Raw genomic sequence first — 8,354 nt, forward strand, 5'->3', positions numbered from 1 at the left:
TACACACACCCTCTTCCCCCCCCCCCCCCCCCCCCCCCGCATCCCCTCCCCTCCCCCCCACCCCACCCCCCCCCCCACCCCTACACACATACAGAGGAAATCTACAGACTAAACTGGTGACATGGTCTGGAACGTCAAGTTTAGACCCTCAAAATTTGAAAGTCTTTTGTAAAAAAAACTGGTCATGAGAAAGAGAAACGATAGCAGACCAAGCTGGTGATAGGTCTGGAGTGAGAAGTGTAAATAATCGATAAAAAAAACCCAACAACAACCCAACTGTTTAATGTTTTCAAACCCCGGGATAGCGATGCACTGTTGGTTGTCAGTATACACTCTGAAGTCTTTCGTAAAACTGGTCATGAGACATTTCAGAGCCCGGACTGGACTTCTCAACCATTTAGGGACCCACCCAGTGTAAAGCTCATGCTTAACTTCTCTTGTGAAAGAGAAACAACAACTGACCAAGCTGGTGATAGGTCTGGAGTGAGAAGTGTAAATAATCGATAAAAACAACAACAACAACAACTGTTTACTGTTTTCAAACCCCGGGATAACTATGCACTGTTGGTTGTTAGTACACTCTGAAGTCTGAAGCCCAGTTGGTATCTTCCTTTGATTCATCCATTTATTTTCGTTGTGTAAAGTAACACATAGTAACCAGTATACATCACTATCTCAATATTATTTCAATACTCTGAAAAGTGGTAAAATATAAAGGTAAAAACAACAGTAGCCTGTTCATGTCTTTAAAACTTGTTATCAGAAATCAGCAAATTTTCGCCAGAATACAGCTGTTTCAGTTGTAAATAGAAAAGAAAACAAAAACAATGGCAACTAAATGAGTTGCTCCAGTTGAGTGAAATAATTGTTGGTTATTCCGAGTTTACTTAAACAGTTTTCCAACTTAGATAGGAAATATCATACTCAGACAAGGTGGGTGGTCTGCATGGCTTTACTAAAGTTTGATTTAAAAAGGATAGAAAACTTGTAAGGGTCGCTTAGACAAATGAATATCAGTCTGCAGTGCCCACGAGTTCCGCCAAAAGTAAACGACTTCAAGTGGAATTTATTTGCGTTATGTGTGATCTGTTTGGCTGTCTGTCTCTCGCTCTGTCTCTGTTCCTCTGTCTGTCTCTTCCTCCTCTCTCTCTCTCTCTCATTGTGTGTGTGTGTGTGTGTGTGTGTGTGTGTGTGTGTGTGTGTGTTTACATTTATTTTCATATGAATTCATTAATTTCATTATTGTTATTCATATTACAGTTGACCCCGGATAAGTGTACCCCCTTGGGGACCCCCCCCCCTCCCCAAAGAGTCGACTTATCCACACTTCGGATAAGTACATGTTGTGGCAAAAAAGGCGACTTATCCGATGTGTGGAAAGTCAACCTTTTTAAGCATAAGACTAGCAACTAGTTTCTTGAAAAAAATAAGGATGTGATAATTTTCACTGTGTTTGTGTCTGTGTTGCATTGGTACATGTATGTAAAACATTATTTAGGTGTTAGATTTATCTACTGGTTAACAAGTGTTTATTTATCATTATTATTATTATTATCGTTATCATGAGATTTACGCCTAATTTTGGCTTTTGGTATATATGGTTTTTGTTGTAGTTTTTGTTTTGTTTTATTTTTCCTCTTTCTTTTTGTATTTTCTTTTCCTTGCCTTTTTTGTTGTTGATGATGATGATGATGGAGTCTCCCGTCGGTCCGACGGATGAGTAGGCAGGCAGGCTTATCTGTCGGTGTGTGTCCTCATATGGGAGAAGAGGCCGATTCTGGATGCGCAGCACTTCCCACAGGTGTGGTAAATGATCGTGACTACATACCGTGGATAAACTTCCCTTTACTGTCCTTCGCAGCACACGGTGCTCAGTTTCGTCGTCTCTGTGGTGGTGTGTGTCCATCAAGATCGATGATGACCATCGTTGTCATCCAGCTGGGGGATGGGGGGAGGGTGGTGGTAGTGTGGGGGGATGCTCATGAATCTATCTGTGAGTGCGCAGATGGCTGAATAGTGCAATCTGCGCACGAAATGTTCGCTGACAGTTGGGGCAGACAAAGACAGGCATATCATTGTCAGGGAGCTTGTTTGCCCGTGACTTTCTGGCCTGCCTCTTCTGAACAGCTGCAGCAGTCCTGTTGGCCTCGCACAACTTGGCACCTTTGTGCACAGCAGCGCGCCATTTGTCACAGTCCACTGCAGATTCTTCCCAGGAGTCAGGGTTGATATCAGACTCTTTCAGAGAGACTTTAAGAGTATCTCTGAAGCGCTTCTTCTGACCTCCGTGTGATCTCTTCCCTTGTTGCAGCTCGCCTTAGAAGAGCCTTTTGGGCAGCCGATGGTCTGCCATGCGCGCCACGTGTCCAGCCCAACGAAGCTGGGACTGCATCAGGATGGTGAAGATGCTGGGAAGGGTGGCTTTGTAACACTCGGAAAGGAAATGTATTCATCAGCACCGGTGTAACGTCCCGAATCATCACCCACTTCTGTAGATTACCCGGGGGGAAAAGCCCCCCTTGCCCCCCCCCCCCCCCCCCTTGCACCCCCACCCCCTCTTCCTCTCGCCCCCTCCCCCCCCTCCCCCTGAGGGAACCGGTGTTGTATCCTAGATTGTCCCCTACCTGGAAACATCCCTGTGGGACAATTTGACCGCTTAAAAAATGTCTCTCGGGGACTTTGTCACCGTTCAAGATGATCCCTGTGGACATTTTCAATGGCCAGAATGTCCCTTTCTTGCGTGTTAACCTTGCTCTGAAATACCCCCCCCCCCCCCATTCCCCACCCTCCACACCCCCTGAGGGACTATTCCGAGGTGGGGGACAACCTGGCATTCTACACCGGTTCGGATCTATAGACATCCCTCAGGGGACGTTCTGGGATGTTCCCACGTGCTGTTTCGGCCTCCTCTAACGTCACCAAACAGCACACGTTCCAAAATGCATTCTCCATCCCCCCCCCCCCCCCCACCCCTCCATTTCCCCCCCAAAACCCATAAATCCAACCAACAAAACACACCATTAAATATTATTCTGCATTTGGCATTTGCACACACGTGTGTGTGTGTGTGTGTGTGTGTGTGTGTGTGCACGCGAGCGCACGTACATGACTATGTAGGTATCTCTCTGTGTGTATATGTGTGTGCGCATGTTTTTGGGTTGTTGTTGGGTTTTTTTTGTATGTGTGTGTGTGTGTGTGTGTGTGTGTGTGTGTGTGTGTGTGTTGGAAATGGTGAGAAGTGAAGGAAAAGGAGGTCAGGATCGTCAGGCTATTAACGTAGATTATTTCATTGGTTCTGCTCGAATTATTACGCCTCAGTTATCAAGAGTAGTGAAAACACTGGAGCTAATTGGCTTTAGCATATTTTGAAGAACATGAATTATCGCATGTCTTAAAGATGCTGTAATCCATGTCAGTGTTGCGGTGGGTTATGAAAACAAGAACTGACATACACAGCATGCACACCCCCGGGAAACGGAGCATGGCTGCCTACATGGCGGGGTAAGAAAAAAACCCAAAAAACAACGGTCATGCAGGTAAAAGCCCACTCAGGAACGTGGGAGTTGCTGGCCCACGAACGATGAAGGGGAAGAACACTGTGCCAAAATATGTATCAGCGCGAACAGACACGTGCACAGCTGTATCAACGACCACCAGCTGATTATGAATAGATAGATAAACGAATAAATAAATGAATAACTAAATAAAATAAATAATTAAATAGATAAATAAAATAAATACATAAACAAACAAACAAACAAGTAAATAGATAAACAAATGAATAAATAAATAAACAGACACACCTTGAAAGGATATCAGCCGGGACAACGGTGTAAGGGAGGGTACTCACTCCGGTAGTTCCGATAGCGGGGAATGTTACTCTCCCTTGAATCTCTCGCGCGGAAGGCTCTTTCTGACATGGAGAAGAGCAACACAGAGGCATCACGTGACTATCTGGAGGTGGTCTCTGACGATGTGCTGGCATAAAAAAACAAACAAACAACAACAACAACTGTAAAGTAACGTCTGCACAGCAACACTTTAAAACCTGATCACGAGCACCTGTACCAGGTGTAACAGCCTCAAACTACCCCCCCGTGCCGAATTTTACCCCAGGCTGATTGTGGGCCAGCCTCGAATGACCACCCGGAGTCATGTGTGGCTCGTCAAGATCGACACTGTCCCCTACCCTCTCCCCCACCTCAGACCCCCTCCAACCCCTCCCCCCCCACCCCGCCCCCCTACCCCCGCCCCCCCTCCTTCCCCCTTAAGTTCCCCCCTGCCCGATTTGGAAATTACCCCCTTTCTACACGTTCAATTAAGCGATTGCAAAAAGGAGAAGGCGGAGGGGGGGGGGGGGGGGGGTTCTGGGCTAGCCCTCACAGACAGCCACACCCCCCTCTCCAATACAAGTTATAATAGGATAGAAATGGATACTTATGAATCGCCTATCCAAAACCCACCTCAAAGCGCTTTACAAACACGGAGTCATTTGCACAACAGGCGGCTGCCTTCCCTGGTACACATCCACCGTGACATATGCACACACACACGCACACACCCACACACACACACACACACACACACACACACGCATACACATCTTTGTTGTTGTTGTCGATGTTGTTGTTGTTTTGTTCAATGGCAGACTGTTCCCAGTCACACGGAAACTTCGGTGTGAATCTGTGCTCACGGTTTTTGTGGCATACCTGCTTGTCGTGAGAGAACCGCATTCTGGTCAGTTTTCACAAAGACGATGTTGGTTTTTCCACACAGTCAGCATCCGTGCAGTCACAAGCCAACCTCGATCACCTCTGGATATCACGGAAGTTTTAAAGATCGTACAAGAATCGAAAGGTATGGATGGAAAGCCGAAAGCGTTTATGTTCGCTGTGTCTGCCTCAGTTTTTTGTTTGTGTTCCTGTGACTGTGTGTGTGTGTGTGTGTGTGTGTGTGTGTGTGTGTGTGTGTGTGTGTGTGTGTGTGTGTGAATTATGGTATGTATATAGAATAGAATACGTCTTTATTACCAAGTGTACGGGGGTCACAAGGAATATTCGGGGTGGGGGCGGGGGGGGGGGATAATACATAACAAGGTACGAACATAAATCGAAAATCATACACAAACACAGATACAATAGAAATTAGAATACATACAAGTGCATATCAATATAAAAACTTGTGCATACTCACACATGCACGCACTGCACACACACACACACACACACATACACACACGCACACACACACACACACACACACACACACACACGCACATACACACAAACACTCTCTCTCTCTCTCTCTCTCTCTCACACACACACACACACAGACGCTTGAACAGAAACCGCATATTACATGTGGATGGGGCTGATGACTAGATCTTCAGCTAGATGGTTGTTGATTGCACCATTCTAGTTATCATACTGGATTTGTTCGAGAGACAGGGCATTGACTGCTTTGGGAAAAAGCTATTGACGAAGCGATTGGTTTTCGTCCTTATACTTCTGTACCGTCGACCAGAGGGGAGCATCTCGAAAATCCCAAAAGCTGGATGTGATTCGTCCTGGCTGATTGATTTTACTTTTTTGAGTAACCGCTTTTAATAATTGTCTTCTAGAGAAGGTAGATCAGCCCCGGTAATCTTGGTGGCAGTTTTTACAATTCTGTTCAGGGCTGCGACTTCTGCCTTGGAAATGTTTCCGTACCAAACATGCAGTTATAGCGAAGGTTAACACACTTTCAATGACTGCTCGGCAGAAATCAACCATGATTTCTTTTCTAATTCGGAACTTTTTGAGGCGCCGAAGAAAGTACGCTTGATTGCTATTAATACTGGAACTAGTTTAGAAATCCTAACAGGACCCGTGCAGTCGACAAGGCTGCTAAAGCAACGATTGAATTTGATTGAATTGTTTCTGACAATCATATTCTGTTTCATTTCTGTTCTTTCCTCAAGGAGCCAGGGAACATTGACGGTGAGGGTGGACGTCACATCAACCATCAGAGATTGTGGATCCTGACCAGTGCTGCAGTCTGATCCTGGACCAAGGATAGCTAAAGTTTCGAAGCTGATCACCTTTCTAAAGTGAACGCTAATAGACTGGAACATAACTATATGGTATGACAATGAGTACTGAAGACATCTTTTTATGGCAAGCACAATAACGAAATTGTGAATTCCACATCAAACAGAGAAAAAGGTTTCAAACATGGACTTGAATCCACAAGACAGCAGTTCCTCGGCGCCAAGACGTCGCGAACGACCTAGATTATCTGATAATTCTGAAAGAGGACCACATAGAAATATGAAGAACCCTGAAACCCAAAACACAGGTTATGAACAAAGTTCTAGTGGAGAGAGTAGCCAAAATCCAATACCATGGCCGTCACGGGCAACTCAAATTATCCAGTGATTCCGAAGGAAGTGGGAAAACTATGAAGAGATCCAGATCCCCTGATGCAGAACGGCAACAAGTTTCCAGTGGACCCAGTGGCAACATCCAAACGCCAACACGTCACGGAGGACCCAAATTAAGCGAACACATTGGAAGAGGGACAAAGAGGAAATATCTCGATGAAAGAGGAAACCAAAACGCAGGCACCCAAGAAACTTGTAATGAACCAAAAGATTACAGCCAAGAAACTTGTAATGAACCAAAAGATAACGACATGCATGACAAAGACGAAGACATCCAAAACCACTTTGAAACGATAAAAGCGAACATTGCCTTCTTTAACGCAAGTAGTGATTGGAAAAGCAGCAGCCACCGCCTCCACACCACAGACACCTGGGATCCCTTCAGTCAATTCAAAGACGAAATCCCTCAAGACCAAACAAAAGATCTGTCAGCTGCCAGCTCTAACGAGGAAACAAGCCAGGACCGGAAAACACAGGACTGGTCCGGAGACACAAGTCGTAGCACCTCCAAGAATGTCCCGGGTGAGTCACGACACGACTTTCCAAACCAATACGGAACACAACTTACTTCCAGCAGCTCTTATGTCACGACCGTCGATTCTACAGAAAGTTCCAGTGGTACAGAAAAAGATTCATCTGACATTGCTATGAATGATGAGGACGGCGGAAAGCATGAAGATGAAAAGAATGAAGAAGACGACGGCGATGATGATAATGATAACAAAGAAGCAGATGATAATAATAACGACGACGACGATGACGACCGTAATGATGATAACGACAACATAGTGGACGACAATGAAGACTCAGCAGAAAAATATTCAGCTGTCAGCCCGTCAAAGGACAACAGCCTTCAACTGCAAAGCAGAGACAGCTCAACATCTGTGGATTCCACTGACAACAGTCTTCATTCAGGAAACAAAGACACTCCAGCATCTGCAGAATCCATGGACAATAGCCGTCACTCACGAAACAAAGACATTCCAACATCTGCAGATTCGACACACAACTGCCTTCACCCCAGAAACAAAGACACCCCAACATCTGCAGAATCCACTGACAACAGCCGTCACTCACGAAACAAAGACATCCCAACATCTGCAGATTCGACACACAACTGCCTTCACCCTAGAAACAAAGACACCCCAACATCTGCAGAATCCAGCCCTCTCTCACGAAACAAAGCCTGTCAACGATTCTCTTCAGAAGACAGCACCCCCCCAACGCAACCAACCCCTGGACCGTCCCAACCCCCCGCAAAAAAGCGTAAAAGAGGACGACCACGAAAAGAAGCACATCCCCTAGATGGAACATCCGGTGGACCGAGCACCGACCCGCCTGCTTCCAGAAACAGCACCAACAACCGTGTGCCCAGTTCGCGCGGACGACCCAAGTCGGTAGGCAAGGCAAGACGGGGCCGGGCGAGAAAAGGTATGAGTCATGCAACTCTGCAGGGCCTGGAAATGCTGGACGATGGTATTCGGAACTACAACCCTCGGAATGCGCACGTGTTCAATCCGATTGCGTTATCTGCCGACTCCTACCCCACGTCCATCCACGTCTTGGGTTCGAACCCTGTCCCGGCCCCTCCCCTGTCCTTGTGGGTACCGGTTCCAGACAGAGATTCAGAATCGGAATCGGTATCGGAATCGGAATCGGAATCGGGATCGGAACCAAGACCAGAACCAGAATCAGAATCGGGATCAGAGTCGAAATCTGGATCAGAATCGGATTCAGATCAAGTTTAATTGTCAGTTCAACTTTGTTAATTAACAAGGTTAACAACACAGACACACACACACATACACACACACGCGCGCGCGCACACACACACACACACGTACGCACACGTGAACACAAACGCACGCGCGCGCGCCGCGCGTTAAAGTGACATTTTTGCTACCCATTTTGAAATTTTCAGCACACACACACA

This window comes from Babylonia areolata, chromosome 16, assembly GCF_041734735.1.
Source record: "Babylonia areolata isolate BAREFJ2019XMU chromosome 16, ASM4173473v1, whole genome shotgun sequence".
Classification (NCBI taxonomy): Eukaryota; Metazoa; Mollusca; class Gastropoda; order Neogastropoda; family Buccinidae; genus Babylonia; species Babylonia areolata.